General features: G+C 41.3%; 1 long non-coding RNA gene across 1 annotated transcript in view; it reads right to left on the bottom strand.

Moving 5' to 3' along the window:
• Nucleotides 1-831: 831 nt before the first annotated feature.
• Nucleotides 832-18804, bottom strand: part of LOC147151616 (uncharacterized) — a 51896-nt gene continuing 33923 nt past the window's right edge. The window contains exon 4 of the long non-coding RNA XR_015081889.1: nucleotides 832-1757. This is a non-coding gene — a long non-coding RNA (uncharacterized LOC147151616). The remainder of the gene's footprint in view (nucleotides 1758-18804) is intronic.

The following is an 18804-nucleotide window of genomic DNA, read 5'->3' as shown; positions in this document are numbered from 1 at the left end:
AGTGATTGGGCACCCCTGGTGTATGGTAACAGGGCGGTAATCAGGTTGTTTCCTAATTGACCAAGTCACAAACACAGAGTCCAGGGCTTTGCATAACTCTGTGTTGACCACACATAAGGATTATAAATACTGAACAGACTCAGCAATCACAATTGTTGGCACAGCAGGCTTACCAAGCAGATAGGGGAAGGGGGGCGGGGGGGGGGGGGCGGATGTAGGAGCGAGACAAAAAAAAAAAATCACTTCTCATCACAGCCCACAAGAGAATCACTAAGCATAATTTTTCAGATAAATCCAGCAGTCGGGTCTTTTGCTGACTTGGATCACAAAGGAAGGAAAATGCTCAAATTTGGGCCAATTGTTGTTGCTCCGCTTTACGGCTCTGAATGATTTCACTCACCCCCCCAGTGTACAGTCTTCTCACATTCTTCTTCTCTTAACAGCCGTAGTTGAGGCATTCTTTTGGATTAAGAGTTGCAAAACAACACACACAAGTCCATAGATCAGAGCCAAACAAAAGCATCCTCACTGAACAGTGATCTCGCATAATGCTTTAAGGTTTTACGAGACATTAGAGGCAAGTTTTGCTTTCAGTTGGATTATGAAATGCATACCCACCACGGTGGGGAGGGAGCATTACTGAATAGGGAAGATGCACCACACATTACACAACAAGAGTACAGTGGTACCAGTGCCCCAACATTTTTTGAGCTACAAGCCCTCACTTGGCAGGTAGTTTTGCTTTGTGTTGCACACCAAACCTTTGGATTAAAAGCTGTGCCGTCACTCAAGTGAAGTGAAATAACAAAACAAAAAAAACGGTTAGACACATTCGCCAATGAACTTCCAGCCATTTATTGAATGGGACAAGTCAAACAAATGCAAAATGAAAACATTCACAAGGACCATGGAAGAGGCACTCAAACTAACCAAACGGTGTTTTTTTTTTCATCATTAAGAACATATAACAAAAAATGTTTATGAGGTGAGGGGGCTTGAACAAATTAATGGCATTTCAGTTAATTTCATGAAACGAATTAAACTTAATATAAGGTACCACTGTACTTAATTGCACCCCAGTATTTATACCGGCTTCTTGTGTACAAAATGCAGTCAAAAGATCCCTGCAGTCTTTTTAAACATGTTAAATGAATGATCAGCACAACATGGTTCAAATGATTTATCCTTGCACATTCTGAGAAATAACACTAGTGAGGATTTTCTCAGAATAAAATCTATGGTTAGAATTCACCAAGACTACTCATAGACAGCTCCTATGGACACATTTCTTTTAATGCAAAATGTTGGAGGTTTTAGCCATTCAGCAATGCTATATAAGGCATTCAATTCACATCTCAAGCAGCAAGGGAAGGGTTAACTGTAGTGCACAGCAAATGCTTAGCTCATTAAGATAGCTAACACCAATTTGGTAAATGATGCTCAGATACTTTCTCTAACGCTATCACATTCACAGCATGAAATGCTTACATGTTAAACATTGGGTTAAAAGTACTTTCGTAAGAGTACCAACCTGGAAAACAGGCAATGTGGGCTGAGAGTGAAGAATCCAAGTACTCTGAGAGAAACAAGTTAACGGAGTACATAAAAAAAAACAAAGGCTCTCCCTCATTCATGCCTGGTTCGCATAACAAAACAGTCTCCTGATACACTGTACACTCCCCCAGAAACCTTACAAGACCACCAACTTCAGCTGGTCGCTATCTCGACACAAGGACATGTTTTTCAACAGCAACCATCTGCAAGGGAAAGAGGTTGCAGTTTTATATCTGAAGGACATTACAGACATGTTTTCTTGTACATAATGGTCTAATTACGAAAACATCACATTATTCTCCTTTCCTCAACTTTCCCTACATGTGCTGCACAGCACAAATGAAATGACACAGTGCCTTGCTCAGGGAAACCTTGGCAGTAACCAGGGGCAGACTAGGATCTCTCCAACAACTTTTACACTCAGTCCGCAGTGGAAACTTCAAAGCAAGTCCGTTCAGATGAGTTAATGATCAATTTCTAATGATCATGATTTTACTAAAAAGAATGGAAAATGAAAAGAAAAATGACAGTCACAGATACACCAAAAGTATTACAACATGTTTCATTTGAAAGCATGGCTCGAATTTACTTTCTTTGAGGAAAAGTTTTGCTAATGAACTATCTAATTTGAGGAGCAACTTTGTCATTTTGAGGAGCAATTTTTTGCAGGTTAATACCAAGGACCTGAAGCAAGGGTTTTACTAAACAAAAATCTGATAATATAACGAATTAATATTTGGTTTTACAATTTTATATAATCAACCAGAGTTGGGCATTCATCTATGCTTTAGTCCGTCTAGGAGTTCTCGTTTTTCAGACCCGCCCGGTTGGTCCGAGTCAGCCAAACAAATCGAGAACAGACTTTACCGGTATCACGTCACACGCAGGTGCCCCACTGCTGACACGCAGCCAAACAAATAAAAAATCAAACAGTGCTGTATATCTTTCGGTTGCTCAGACGCAATGACATGTGCCCCATTTTGTTTTTATTCCATCGATCACCACGCTGTGCGTGTGTCTGCTGTTTTTATTTGAAAATGTTTTTTATTTGGCAGCATGTCTGCTTGTGCACATCTGGGATGTGACGTGAAAATTAGGTTCTCGAGCCGACTGGCTGTCAACGACTGGGACTGGGCGGAAATACCGCCCAGAAGTTATAGATGGATAGACAATGCCTAGCTCTGTAATCAATAGTTTTAATTGGGTTTTTTCAGTTTTAAATTCACATTGAGAATAGCAGAAAACTGCATTTTCTTTACATAAAACATTTCAAACACAAATATACGTTTCAGTTTAAACTTATTTTTTCTGAATTGGTAGTTTGGTCCATTAGCAAAGCTAAATTGATTTTTTTTTTTTTTTAAAGATATACTGTAATTAAATTTGGCAAGCACTTTTATTGTGCAGATCCTAAATGTTAAAATCAACACAATTGTGAAATCAATGGGCCACTTCTCCTGGCTGACGTACACCGGAACGTAACGTAATTCATTTCCACTTTTGGTCTTGTTTAGCGTTATGTATAATTTTCCTTCCAGACACATATTAGCTTAGCAATTAGCATGGCTTATCCGTCTTGTGTGAGTTATGTCTTGTCATCCCTTTGTGAGGGCAATACTTGTCAGAAGTGTGGCTTATTCGCCGCCATGGAGTCGATGATTACTGAATTAGGAGACTTCAAGAGTATCTAATAACACCAGAAAAAAAACAAAATTGCAAGGTTTGTCGTTACTCTCTAATTTTTGCAAAAGAGTTGTTAGAAGGTCTTCTTGAGATTGGCGACCTCACTGCGAAAATAGACGATTACATGGACGGAAAAAATGGGCTTCAGACTATGCTAAGTCAGACTATTTTTTTAAGTTTTCCATCTATCATTTATCGCCTAGAAAATGGGTGTCCGTTATCGGCGCACTGGTCCATCACATAGGTGGAATGCTCAGCTCTGCTAAATACGCTATTATCGATGATTTATACCTAACACGGCATTGCTCACGAAATGTTACCACAGTAAACCGTTCTATCCCTATGATAAATGTGAAAGAAATGTTGGCATGCATTTACATCTGGTATGAAATTAAATGCTTGGTACAAATACTCTCCTTGCCACAGAAACGTTATCACTTATTTTGAGTACATCAAAATGACAGTGAAAGTGCAGCTATAGATTTGCACTCAATGAGACGCTTGGATTTGCACTCAATGAGACGCTTCTGTATGAGCTGTTGATTGAAGGTAATTGCAACAGGGACACATACAAAAACCTCCACTACTGACTGAACAGTGTTAAAGTCAAAAGTCAACAATATCTGTACATCTCTTAAAAGGGGCACTTCACTCCTCTTCCTTCAAGCTGCCATCCTTACATTCCCGCATCGCCTTCTCACTTTGTGCGGAGCCACTCGTGCTGCTGTTACACCTCAGTCACTACTCGCTCAGCTCGTGTTAAGCACTCATCTGCGTTCATTCATTCACATGAACGGTGCCCACCTTACGTGAGAAAGTGAACTCAGGGGAAAATCAATATGATAAACTGCGACTTGTTTTGTGCCGAAATTGTTTCAGTTTGGAAATCGATACGGGAGCCTGAGCTATTCATCACTGTACGAGAAACGTGGGCACCCCTGGGAAAATATTAGGGCCTCCGTATGTGCGGCTGGGGGGAAAAGAAGCAATGGGTGTTGGTAGCCAGGAAAAAAGACAAGATAAATAAATACAGAGGACTGGGGGAAGAGGGATTTTACAGTCTTTGCAATGCAACCCACCCCGTCCTTATAGTCTCTGAAGGATGACGTCCAAGGCTTTATCAGACTCTGACAGACACAATAACAATAACCTTCACAGTGCGGGGCCTGCTCCAATTAATATAGAGCAGCAGGTGTCTGCGCGCCCGATCCAATTTGGACATTTTAAAAAATTTCAATGAACATTCTATCATCTTGGCTTGTCGCAAAAATTTTTATTTGGCCCTCCGTCCATTTGACTTTGACACCCCTGGTTTAAGGCATGTGGGAGGGGTCAAACCAATGGTCACGCTATATCATGGATTTTCATCTATTGCAGGTAGATCTTAAATGTACCTACCACAATAAACAGGGGTTCAATGTACATCCCCTTATATATGAAGGAGAGACAGTTAGCCAAATGCAGCCCTTTCCTCACGTGGATTATGCAGATTCATACAAGGCAAGATCTATAACTTGAGCGCTGAGGTGTTTATAGTAAATCTATGCAGCCATATGCAGACATAGCATGTCAGCAATTGACTAGAATACACAAACATTGCTCTTTTGTTGACATTGATTTGAAAACCTGTTCTTGCGATGAAGTGGTTTGTTGATTTAAACTCCCTTCCTGGTTTTAAAAAAAAAATGACACAGAAGAATCCAGGCAGTCTGATAGACACGCAGAGAGAGACAGACAGACACACACACACCCACGCGCACACACACACACACACACACACACACACATTAGGCTTCTTTTGTATATAAATTTGTTTAGTGCTTGAGACACAAACACAAACCATATGCCTCCATCTCCAGCCATCAAATTGCACAGTACATTTGCACATTACTGCTTTGGATGCTTTTAAAATTGAACTCAGTGGCGGTTGATTGCTTTTAGAGAAGCGACGCTAAATTGCAGGCAGTTAAAGGCTGGGGGATTTAATTTAAGAATCATGTGATTTGATTTTTAACCAATAACAAACAAGACGCGTATGTTATTAAAAACAAGGTATGACCTTTTGTTGGGGGGTTAATTGGAGGACAACTAGACAACTAATGACCAATTTCGTTTTTGCACAGACAGTGAAATTGTTTTGCTTATCTTTAGTTTCCAATTGACAGGGATATTGCTGTGTGTTGCTTTTAAATGACTATTGACAAAACATTTTTCACTTGCTAATTTAAATCTCGGCCGGCAGCACGTGAATGAGTACTGAGCGCGTCTGCCTCACAGTTCTGAGAGTCGGTGTTCAAATCTCAGCTATGGCCTTTCTGTGTTGAGTTTGGGTCATCTCATGGGTTAATTGATGACTCTAAATTGTTGAAAAGTGCCGTTTAAGGGTTACGAGATGTGAGGTTTGACTAATGTACATTTTCACAGGGCAAGCTGGTATCCTTTACAATGCCACCACCACGATTGGCTTTACGTATGGTGTTGTTATAGTGACAAGCAAAACCTAAAAGCGTGCCAGGTCCCAATTTGAAATCTGAAAACCCACTGAAGCTCATCAATGTATGTTATGATGATGATGATGATGATGATGATGCACAGTGCACTATGATTATTTGGACTTCAGAGTTTGAGATCTTGTAAAATTTGGAACTCAAGCACCATCAAATGGAATGAAAGAAGTCCTTGAAAAGTAGCTAAACATATATAATAGAACTTGCCAGTGCAATACAAAACTTAAATTGTATCGATCAATTCAAACAACAGTCTAACTGTGTAGGCATATACAATAACCTAAAATATGTGGCTGAAGTTGAGTTATCTCTTTTTTTTTTTTTTGTTTTAGTGTTAGAACGTATAAATGTTTTCCAAGCAGATTTAAGACTATATTTTACAGGTGTCAAAGTCAACGCCCGGGGGCCAGATCCGGCCCGCAACTTCCATTTTATGCGGCCCGCAAAGGCAAATCATGTGCGTCAACTTCACGTTTCTTGCAAATTGTTTTCACTTTGAACAACACTGAGATATGAGATACTGAAATGTGTTATTTGTTACCAATCCTCCACTTTAAAATAAATTGAAAAATAATCGAACAAACAATTACTTACCGGCTTCTAATTCCAAAACTAACTATCCATCAATTTGTTGTGTATATATGATCTCATAAGGCGACCATCCATTAAAATGGGTTCACAGTCACAATGGCCCTCCGAGGTATACCATAACTACAATATGGCCCCTGACAAAAATTGAGTTGGACAACCCTGCAGTATATCATCATCATCACATCACATTCCATGCAACAGTGGCTACGTTTACATGGACAAAATTTCTTTAATCCGATCAGAGTACAGATTAGACGGTTTGTTCTAAAATTTCGGAATACGTGTTTTCATGTGCGTCGATCGGATTATCAATCGACATAAACCACCCCGCTCGTTCGGAATAAAATCTTGATCGGAATGGGTTTGATCGGATCAGAATATTCTGAATGGGGTTTGTACATTAAACATTTTTATTCCAATCAGGCTTTCAATTCGAATATATATACAGTATGTCCATGTAAACATAGCTACTTTTAACATCTAATCAATTCATCTCAGTCTTATGTTTTGTCCGATCGGATCTGAAACCACAAGTGAGCATATTTGTCCTCCAAAATAGCCGGTATGCAAATAGGATGTCATTCAGCTTTGGGTTGTTTTTTTTTCACCAGCGACATCTGGGAACTTAGAAATACAATGGAACATACAACTTGTATCATATTCTACAGACTACATTTCTCATAAGAGAAAATGGAGTGCAGGGATCAAAAATCAAAAACCCTTTAGGTGAAAGACGTATGAATAAAAAGACATTATCTAGATCCAAATTGGAAACTGTAAAGATTATTTAAAGGGAAAGTCAACCGAAAGATTTTCTTTGCAATAATATATTCTACGCAGCCCCACTAGTCTAAACACGACATTCTGATTGATATTGTGTTTGTGGAATATGAGTTAAGTGCTTATAATCCAGCCCTTTTTGTCCATCTCAGAGGGTGGCCATTTTGTCACTTCTGTCGACTGAAAATGACATTACAGTTGCTCAGGGCTCAGGTAACAACCAATCATGGCTCAGCTTCAGAAAACAGGTGAGCCGTGACAGACTACAGGCGCATAGAACATATTATTGTTCAGACAATTTTGGGGTTGACCTCCCCTATACCGTACGGTATATGAAATTAGGGCAGTCTTTAGCTACGCAAATCAAGCTATTAAAATTATCTAGAGACATAAGACATATTATCTACAAGCCATCCATCCATTTTCTATAGCGCTTGTAACCATTAGGGTCACATATAGACAAACAATCAGTCATTTTATATGTATGTTTTTGAATGTGGGAGGAAGGAATGCAACCCCAATTCAAAAATGTTACAGTGAAGAATTTAACACGGAACCTCAGCACTGCGAGGCAGACAGGCTGAACACTAGACCGCTATGCTACCTTGTCAGTGTGTCATAATCATTTTCAGTCTTGTTGTTTAAAGGTGAACTAAAACCTCCTGTCAGGTTCTGACATTACATTTTTTTTTTCAGCATTACAGTGCATGAATCAATGCAGCTGTGTGGTAACTTGTCTCTGATGCTGGTGCGCCAAGCGTTATCCCATCCGGTAGCAAGTGTTTCACCCTCGGAGTGACACGCAGGATAAGGCGGAGTGATAAATAAATTAACAGCCTGGGTTTTAAGAAGCCATCGCTGTTGTACATGAGCGGCAGAAGAATACAGTATGTGAGTGGTAGGGCAGCTGTGGCCTGAAACACATGCTGCTGCTATGATCCAGTCTGACAGGTGAGGAGGGCTTGGGAAGACTGGCATGACCCGCAGTGATCAAAGTCAACAGCAAAATTTTTGCTTTCAATATTTCATAGCGCAGCACTGGATTACTACAACATGCCTTCATCCATCTGACTGGTTTGATTGATACTGACTGAATAGATGTCATCTGAATCCCATGCGTGCTTTAGATGCTCTGGTGCCACAGACAGACTGGCAAAATGTTTTTTTCCCTTCAGTACATGCAGCAAGATAAAGTGAAAAATGCTCTTAGTCCAAAATGATGTAATGAAGGCCATGATCAGTGATTCATGGCAGAGTGAACGCTCCGCCTCTGTGTTTTATTTATTGGCAGTGTCTTACCTGCTAGAAGAACTCAACGAAATGCTGAGTGTGTGAAGGAGAAAGAATCTGCCTCTGGCAGACAGCAGCTGAATAAAGGCAAAGAATAAAGTTGTTGTTGTTTTTTTAATAGTTCTTCGTGCAATATAAAACTGCATTTTAATCACACTTCTTAAAGGAATCCTACGTTTGACATTTGGGACATTGGGAATGCACTTCTTGGAAGATGCAACAGTCCAATTCCACCATGGCTCAAAGCATGCAAACATTTGTTCTTTCAACAAAACGTTAAATTTAAGAACCAGTGAGTGTCCTATTTTAATTTTATAACATTTTCATAATTCTATGTGGTGTCCCTGTTATTGACTGGCAACCAGTCTAGAGTGTAGTCCACCTTTTGCCCAAAGTCACTTGGGATATGCTCCAACTCCGTGCAACCCTGAATACAACTCCTCACAATGACTGAACCAGTAATGGAATCAGTTTCAAAAAGGTTGGTGAGTATATCAACTCCCCTCATGTTGTTTTTTTTTTTTTTTAATTCACTAAACAATACCAAATAACTATAATTGGTTAATAAACAGTAATAATTGGGAAAGAAATTATTTTTGAAAGACACTTTTCATGCAAAATATTTTTCTTTTGAGTCGATTAATCAATAGAATAACCTATTCTAAAAATAGATCGATAGCAACCGCCCTACTATGGGCAATGAAGCGTCGTCATTGACTAGTGTTGAAATGTGGGAGGAAGTTGGAGAAAATCGACAATCTCGAGAACATGCAAACTCCAACATAACTTCAGATGTCACAACTGTGAGGCATAGGTGTTAACCATTAGTCCATGTGGTTTTGCGCATGCAAATCTTCGAAAGAATACATTACGGAGGGCGCCAATAACATTGCTTTCTTTGATTCTAAGAGGAGCAGTTCAAAACTGCTTTGATCAGTTTTACAGTTAATCATTTCATTTCAATCTGTGACCAAAATATCTTTAAGATAGTGCATTTATTTAGTGTATTTCTTTTGAGAAAAATGGTGGCCAAAAAAAAAAGTCTTTACTCTAAATGGTAAAGACTCTTAAAAGCCCCCAAAATCATCTGCGTTCAAACTGAGTTCCCCCGGATGCCGCAACGGTCAGAATGTGAGCCAAATGTCCGAGCTCGTCGGCAGTCTGGGAAGTGATTGAGAGGAACAAAGCTCCCAGGAGACGGCGCTCTAAGTAAGAGCGATTCTCTGGGCTCTCCTCAAAGTACCAACCTCCATGCCAGTGACCTTCTACAAGCATGCAGGTGGAATTGGATGATTTTCGCCGCGGCTGAAGAGGAGTGACAGGTGGCCTGAAGGAGAGCCAATCTACTCAATCCACTTCCCGACCGTGGCCATCTTCTCATGTGGCCCCTTTGGTCCGCTCTGATCAGGCAACATCACACAACAGCATCACTTATTTATAACCACATGACAAGCTATCTTTCCAATCTCTCTGGACATTTTAAATGAATCCATCTGTGCGTGCAGCTGCAAATGGGATTTAATATAAATGCAATCATAAGTGAACTCCGGACTGTTTTTCATGTCGGAAGCAAGTGACACTGATGTTGCACTTCTGGGCGTCGCGCTTATTATATATTATGTGTCTTTGAAGGTTCTAAAATTAATCTGTTTTCCATGCTCACAATTTAGTTCAGAGCCTTTTTTTTTTCTTTTGAGACAGCATCCTCTACTATGAAGATATGAGCGATTCTCCCTTGAAGGTCCATACAAGCAAAGAAGCGAGAGTCTAATCCGTGTTGACATGTTGATACACCACTCGGAGCTGCTTCATTGACCATGAATGGGAGAATGACTTTGACTACTCACACAATGTTTGTATTGATATGGCTGCAGGTTGCAATGCTGCAAAGAAAACCTTTTTTTCTGGGTGGCAGTACGTCCACCAAGCATGCATGCAAACTGGTTCCTCACTATCATCGGCACTGATAGGTCACCTCACGTTAACATGCACGTTTGTCTGCTTCGCACCAATATTGTACAAATGAGTCCTCAAGTGATGTATTTCTTCAAAGAAAGACAAGAGGGACGAACAATGAGTCACCTCTCTGTCTTGCGTCGTCTTAGCTCTGAATTTGCTTTGCCTTGTGAGTGCAAACCTGCTCACACTGCTGTTCTATTCACAGACAAAATAATGGAATAAATAATGAATTAAAACCCCAGGGAGGGCTTTTAAATCTACATAATCTCAAACTGTAGCGCCTTTCTTTATTAGTAACAAGGCATATTGGGTTCTGTGATGTATTTCTTGCATGACTAATTACAAAGATGTGAATTATCTTGCGTCCTTTGCAATTTAACAAATAAACCCCAAGAGAGCTCATTTGATGCAAGAAATAGGCCATATTTCTTTGTGGAAAAACCAGCGTGTGAGTTCCGTTCCACAGGGGATTAGTGTAACCAAATCACTCCTGTAAAGAAGCCAAAATCAAAGCACCACACAACCACAACCTTGTTTACTCTGAGGTAGCTCTTGTACTTTAAGCTCAGACAGAAATCTGGCTTGGTAACAATAACAATATGACAACACGTGTATTCATTTGAAATGGCACATTAACAATCAATAAGTGCCGTTTGGTTTAAATATAGACTCGAGCCATCATCTTATACATTGCTTCCATCCATCCTTTATATGCCGCTTTTCTGAGGTCGGGTCGCGGAGGCGGCAGCTTCAGCAGGGTAGCCCAGACTTACCTCGCCCCAGCCACGTCTTCCAGCTCTTCCGGAGGGAACCCCAAAGTGCTCCCAGGCAAGCCGGGAGACGTTAGTCTCTCCAGTGTGTCCCGGATCGTACTCGGGGCCTCCTGCCAGTGGCACATGCTTGGAATACCTCACCGGGGGAGGCGTCCAGGAGGCATCCTAATCAGATGCCCGAGCCACCTCAGCTGGCTCCGCTCAACATGGAGGAACAACGGCTAGACTCTGAGTCCCTCCCGGATAGCCGAACTTCTCACCCTATCTCTAAGGGAGAGCCCAGACACCCTGCGGAGGAAACCTATTTTCGGCCGCTTGTATCCGAGATCTTGTTCTTTCGGTCATGACCCTTGAAGAAGCCAACAGCACCATAGCATTGGCGAAAAGCAAAGATGCAATACTGAGGCCACCAAACCAGATCCCCTCAACACCTCGGCTGCACCTAGAAATTCTGTCCATAAAAGTTCTGAACAGAATCAGTAACAAAGGGCAGCCTTGTCGGAGTCCAACCCTCACTGGAAACAATCCGACTTACTGCCGGCAATGATGACCAAACTCTTGCATCGGTGGTACAGTGACCGAACAGCCCTTATCAGGGGGCTCGGTACCCCGTACTCCCGAAGCACCCTCCACAGAATTCCCAGAGGGACACGGTCGAACGCCTTCTCCAAGTCCACAAAACACATGTAGAGTGTAGACTGGTTGGGTGTACTCCCATGCACCTTCAAGGACCCTGCTGAGGGTGTAGAGCTGGTCCAGTGTTCCACGGCCGGGGTGAAAACCACATTGCTTCTCATGAATCCAGCACCCCTGAATAGACCTTACCAGGGAGGCTCAGGAGTGTGATTCCTCTGTAATTGGAACACACTCTCCGGTCCCCCTTTTTAAAGGGTCTGAGCCTTTTTAAAAAGGGGGACCACCACCCCGGTCTGCCAATCCAGAAGCACTGTCCCCGATGTCCACGCATTGTTGTAGAGGCGTGTCAACCAATACAGCCCCACAACATCCAGAGCCTTTAGGAACTCCGGGCGGATCTCATCCACTTTGCCGCTTTGCCACCGAGGACCTTTTTAACTTGCCTCGGTTACTTCAACCCCAGAGATAGGAGAGCCCACCTCGGAGTGTCCAGGCTCTGCTTCCTCAGTGGAAGGCGTATCGGTGGAATTGAGGAGGTCTTTGAAGTATTGTAGTGTCTCTTCTATCCCAAAGTCAGCTGGGATAGGCTCCATCTCACCCACAAACTACATGAGTTGTATTGAAATGGATGAAAGAATAGTTTGTAGTGTACAACTGCATCAGACTAAAAGGATTTTTGCGGTATGGCTGGATGGTAGAGACTTCTCATTATCAAAAGCATTTATCCCACAAGTGTATTTCCTTTTTCCTTAGCTTTTTGTGATGACAAAGAGGAAAAGTGTGACTGTGAAGACCACAGAACCAGAAATAGAATGTACAGTATTGCGACATCATGAAAGGTCTGGCTGCAATACATTCAATTACGTACTCAAATTCATTTCACCAACCAGGTGCTGACGTAAGGAGCATGTATCTGAATACACAATAACTTGTGTGTTCATCTTCAAGTGGTGATTATCTAGCCATTTTCTAAACCGCTTTTCCTGTTGATGGTCACAGGGAGCTGGAGCCTATCTCCACTACTCTGTCCGTGACGAAAACGGTAGTAGCGGGTCCAAATATCGTTAAAACTATATTGGCAATCATACCAATTGATATCAGTGTCATGAGATTGATAGTTGATACTCTGTTTCACTCCTGTATGTTCTGCTACGGTTTTATCAAAGAGGTAAATTAGATGACTGTGTCTTTGTGCCGCTACGCTGTCGCTGCCTACAACTTAAGTGCCTCTCCAGGTGGTCACAGTCCGGCGTAGACACACTTTGTTCTCTCTCTTTTGTTTTGATGTTGTGCAAGCCCGTGACGCGAGTGTCACCAGGTGAACAAGCGTGTAGGCTCAACACGCGTAACCCGGCTAGCAGCATGCACACACATGAGCAGCACAGACCTGGCAGAAAGGAAAAGGAGTGCCGTTTATTTTCAGGCCCAAAATAATACAACAGTGAATGGCAACATCTGTAAAAAGGGGCCAAAATATTGTGGAAACACTGCAAAAAAATTAAAACGCAAGAAATGATTAGTTAGAAAACGAGCTGAAGAAACAGTGGAAGGAGAGAAATCCCCACGCCCTTAACACAATAGACCCAGACACAGAGTTTACTGGTAAAGGCCAAGTAAACAATAGTTGTGAAAAGTAATTATTTAGTCATCCTCAGCAATATTTAATAATCATTTTTTGATTTTTTTGACAAGTGCCACTGACCATTTGTTACTTTAACCAACTCAAGAAGCATAAAATATATACATACATCTAAATTTCATCTGCAAAAACGTTTATTATAATAAGGAAGTATACTATTTACTGATCAACCTTTGCCCAAATCCTTTCCTGATTTTCAACAAATTCATAATAGGTTATTAGAATTGATTCAGTTTTAGCAATTTCTTGCTGCATCAACTAGGGATAGACCGATTATCGGCCGGGCCAACTATGGGCGGCGATATACTGCATTTTGATCAATATCCGTATCGGCTTTTTCAAAAAATCTGATGGCCGATAATAAATCAACTTAAAACTGTGTTAACTTCAAGGAACTATTTATTTACATTTTCAGTTAACTTTATTAGAGATTCTACTGACCATGGGAACACTGCACCTTTTGGTTTTGTTTGAATTCAAAACAAAGTTAAGTGAAATTTTGACATTTCTCTCATTTTGAAATTTTGGAGAACTTTATTTAGTCGAAAACTATAGGGAGCTATTGTTTAAGTTTTCATCAACTTTCTTCAACTTTTGAAGACATGCTGATGACCCTGGGAGCTGTCTGAACTTTGTTAGAATTTTACAACAAACATGTGTATGGAATTAATGAGTTAACTTTACATTATTTCCCTTGGGGAGCATGGATTTTGTAACTTGGTAGTGATCCAGAGCTGCTTTTATAAATTCCACTCTATATACTTTAAATGTGAATGAGAGAGATAATAATAGGATCCATCCACCCATCCAGTTTTGATTACGCTGTCATGCTGGGTCTCGGACAAGCTATAGTTCACCCCATCTGATTTAAGGTGAGAAGTGGGTCACACCTTGGACTGGTCAGCTGCCAATCACTGGACTGACACCGAGACTAGGGAGAAAGAAAAGGTGCTAGTGGCTTTTCAGGTCGGAAGGACTTGGCATGGAGCCAAAGGGTCACAGTTTTGAGACCTGACCTGTCAAGGACAGAAAAATTTAGAAATTGGATTAGGTTGTTGAACAGATGTCAGTTCCGTTCCTGAGCCTGAGCATTGTCAAGGTGCCCTTACGCAACGAACACAACCCACAAACTGCTTAGGGGGGTAAGACTGTTGTACTGCCCCCTTTGCTCCCTTGACTGCATTGCATTGAATTCATTTGCATCAAACAAATAAGAACGTGTAAAGTGATCTTCCAGAGAATTTCCCTTTGGTAAACAGTAAAATATACTCAATTTAAAAATTTGTAGACCTGCTAAGAGCACACTGCTGTGCCATACTTTCCTAAAATTTAATTCTGAAGTGAAATTATTTGGGAAACATCGCCCGCACTACTGATTGCTCCAGTTTTGCCCCAGAATTTCATCTTGCAAGACACCCCTGGACCAGCAGGTCAGTTATTCTGGGCTTTTCTGAGCACGCAACGGGCAGCCCTGCAGCAGCTGCTCTCCCTGGCCGAGACCACTTCGGACAGACTGTGTTAATTTGCATTGACAAAGCTGTCAGGCGAGAGGTTGCCTCCTGCGCGGTGATGGATGCCAACCTGGGATGGTGGGGAGGAATGAGGAAAAGGAAGCAAGGACTCAGGAAAAGAGCATATGCACACATTTGAGAAATGCAAATGAAAACTTAAGTCATTTATTAGGCAATGTTGATAGATATGAATTAAAATGTTGTGAATTCTTATATTACATGTTGGATTGTCAAGAGAAGAGGGGAGACCTCTGCCTAGCTCAAATAAACCAAAACAATCAGTTGCCTTCTTTGACACTTTAAGGGTACCTGTTGTTCTCAGATGAAAAAATAAATATGGTTCATCAAGAAAAATTGAAACATGTTTTGGTTACACTAGTTGTATTAAAGAAAGCTTATAAGATCACGAGACCTGTCTGTCTGAGACGGCATGGCAGCTAACGTGGGCAGAAATACTTGCGCCTTCTTAGTCTGCAGGAAGCGGAGTCATGACGAAGCGCCGTTGAAAGGTGAATCTGGATAGATATTGGCTGCCGCTGACAGTACCTGCTTGCACAGGATTCTGGTCTATGAAAAAGCTATCATGGCGGAATACAAAGCGGACGTCTTAATAACAAGCGAAAAAACAAGGACAAGCAGTAGGGCCATGCACGAATCCGTGGTGACTTCGATTGAGCAGCAATTTGGCCGTTAAAAGTGTTAGTGTTTTTGGTTTGGTACTACGAATATTACAGGCTGAAAATTGTAGAGCTGAGTTGATTCCAGTTAGGTCTGGCACACACACAGAATGTGAACACAGTACTCAACACACAAAGATTCTCTTCCACCACCAATCTAGTCACTGGGCGATTATTTTGATTGATTGAAATCACAATGAATCAAAACGATAATTCATTGATGTCAAAACGTTGTATTTATTTAACTACCAAAACTCAACTACTCAAAACTACAACCACATTTTTATGCCGACACGTTGAACATGTCATTCTTGAACACTCTTTTCTTTTTGTCAACTACAAAATGCCTCTTGCATTTCCATTCTGTGGCATCCACACCTTTGCTGCATTGCATCTTTGCACACATTCAAACCGTGAATAAGCACCCCCCATATCTCTTTGTCTTGTTTTGTTGTTCTAGTTTTATTTTCGCAAGTCTTAGTGCTTCACCTCGAGTATTGTATTTCGTGCCATAACGTGGGAATTCTGTTGGTGCAACAATAAAAATTACTTCTATCCTTCAAAACGCAACTGGAAAAAACAACCAGAAAATACATTTCTAACAATGTCAAATATTAATACAGTGAAATAATAGAAATTTAAAAAAACTAAAAATAAATACCGGCTGTTCCTGCTGCAGGCATGTTGACCTCTTAGGGGCAGTTTGGTGCCGCACATGCATGGAGGACACACTCAGAATGAGATTAGAAGAGTAGAAGAAAGTTGCGATTGAGCTCTATTAATAGAACTCATTTATCACAGATTTGGAAGAATATTTGCATTTGAGCATTATTATATTAAATGTCCCGACAGTGTTTGTGTGAATATTTGTTTTTGAAGGACTCTCTCCCGAAAGTCGATGCTAATTTTCCGTTAGCATGTCAATGGGATTTTACATTTGACCTCATTATTAGCACTGCTGATGTTTTTAGAACAAAGCATGGATTTTTTGTATAAAATGTGTGTAATTCTTTTTGTTGTTTGGCATTATGATGGCTTGACAGTTTACGGACACCGAGTTTTGAATACGCTTTCGATTGATCTTCATAAAAAAGTGGCTTTTTCAGTTACACACTCTATGGTCTGGATGTAGCACAGCATGGCAAATTGGAGCAAAGAGAAGCGAAGTGGTCAACAAAAAATACGGCGACCCAGCCCGACTCCTCTCTCCCTTGCAGCTGGTAAGCACACCCATTTAAATTACCCGCCGATCACCACTTACATCATGTGACCCAAGCACCCACGCATTACCATAGCAACAAAACACGACTTGATATAATACTAGATTACAGCACCCACACACATTAACCTCTTTTTTCCCGGTTATAATGTTTTGAAAATAATGAGAAGCCAAAATCGAAATCACAATCAAATTTCGATTACTGCCCAGCCCTACCTCCAAGACAGAAATCTTGTGTGAGCAGCTGCCTCCATAGTCCCCAAGGCCAAAAAAGCCGGATAGGACTCCTTCCTCAGCTTGACAGCATCTCTCACCGATGCTGCACCCCACAAACGCACCCACTCGGGTTCTGCTCAGCAAGGGGCCGTTCTTCCCAATCATGCCCTGCAGGTCTCTCTGTCTTTGCCCACGTCAGCATTGATGTCCCCAAGCAGAACGAAAGAGCCCGCAACAGGAGTGCACTCCAGCACCCCCACCAAGGATCCACAAAGGCAAACATACCCATGAGGACTGCGCACGGCCCTTTTTCGAGTTGGGCATTCATCAAAGCTAAAAGAGCACCGTGTGGTCATAAGAGTAAGTAAAAGGTGGCTCCTTGCCACATCGAAGTTTGTTTATCCTGACCCCTATCAGAGGCTTTGTCCAAGGGAAGACCCTCTCCATACTAATTATGGTCAAGTTGTTTGTTGTAGAACAGCTCTTTCTCTTGTTTACTAATGAAGGCCATGTGTGTTGCTTCTGCAGCCTTGATTAGAATGGATTAGGTGACCTCTACTCGCCCCCGCAGGCATCCATAAAGCGAGACTTTAAATGCTCATCTGTTCTACCTTTCAGACAGCGTCAACTTTGCCTCGGCCTCATCCAGTGTGGTTTGTTTGCGTGCAGTAGCTGGTGACGCCTGCTGAGGTCCATCTGTGTTCACTAGGCGGCGGGCGGCGTGGTTGTGAAGAGTGAGCCAAAGAGGACTGAGCCGCTTTCAAGTGCACCTTGGTGGGACACCTGAGGGGAGAGTGTGACCTCCGGGGTCTTTCAATCCATGCACTATTGTTTTGTTCAGCTAATTAATAAGCGCTGCTCAGTCTGATTGGTTTCCAGTGTGTAATTACTAAACCTTCCGTTGAGTGGGCTTTCCATCTGAGTGCCGGCCTGTCTGCCTCTCATCGAAGAGGAAATGAAGCAAGCGCTTGACCATGCAGAAAGCCAAGGTCACAAGCCTTATTTGTCCCAAACAATCGCAATTGTTCACAACAAGGGTTATGCAATGGAAGAAGGTGGGGGTGTTCGATCAATTTTTAGGGCTCTTCACAACTGTAAGCCTAAACTAAAGGTTGGTTTTGAATGAGTTTGACATACTGCCAAATTCATATTGCTAGCTATTCGGGATATCAAGATATCCATATGTCACGATATCACGCTATGAACCTCACGATACGATAATTATCACGATATTGTAGGGCGATGTATAAAAAGCTGACGGTACTGTGTAAAAGCTCATGATATTGTCCAAAAAAAAAGCCCACATTAAAAAAAAAAAAACATCATAATATTCTGTTTTTGTACATAACAGCATTTACAAAGAAATAGGCTTGGCCAATCATGCGCTCCGACTGGCTCAATGCCATGGTCTGTGTAGTTCTGTGTAGATCTTGAAAAATACGTGCTGGCATGACTATGGGACATTTTAATGGTTAGAACACAGTTTTGTTCATGTGAGCAATAATCTGTTTCATTTTTGTTTAATTTGGTTGTGTGGGTGTGTGTATTGTTTCTGTAGAACACAAAATACAAATACAAATAAAATAAACATGAGCAGTTCTATGTAAATCTCTCTACACAATGCTAATTAGCTGTGGTCCTAATTATACATATAGTTCAAATAGTACAGTTAACATTAACCTCAATGTATATAAATAACCTACAATGACTGAACACCTAATATTGAGGCACTAACTTGCTAATGCACTCACACATTGTTAATCGGATTA

This window comes from Filicampus tigris, chromosome 2 (assembly GCF_054856515.1).
Source record: "Filicampus tigris isolate MCC_2025a chromosome 2, RoL_Ftig_1.0, whole genome shotgun sequence".
NCBI lineage: Eukaryota > Metazoa > Chordata > Actinopteri > Syngnathiformes > Syngnathidae > Filicampus > Filicampus tigris.
The sequence above is the reverse complement of the archived record's forward strand: the minus strand, read 5'-3'. Positions and strand labels throughout refer to the sequence as shown.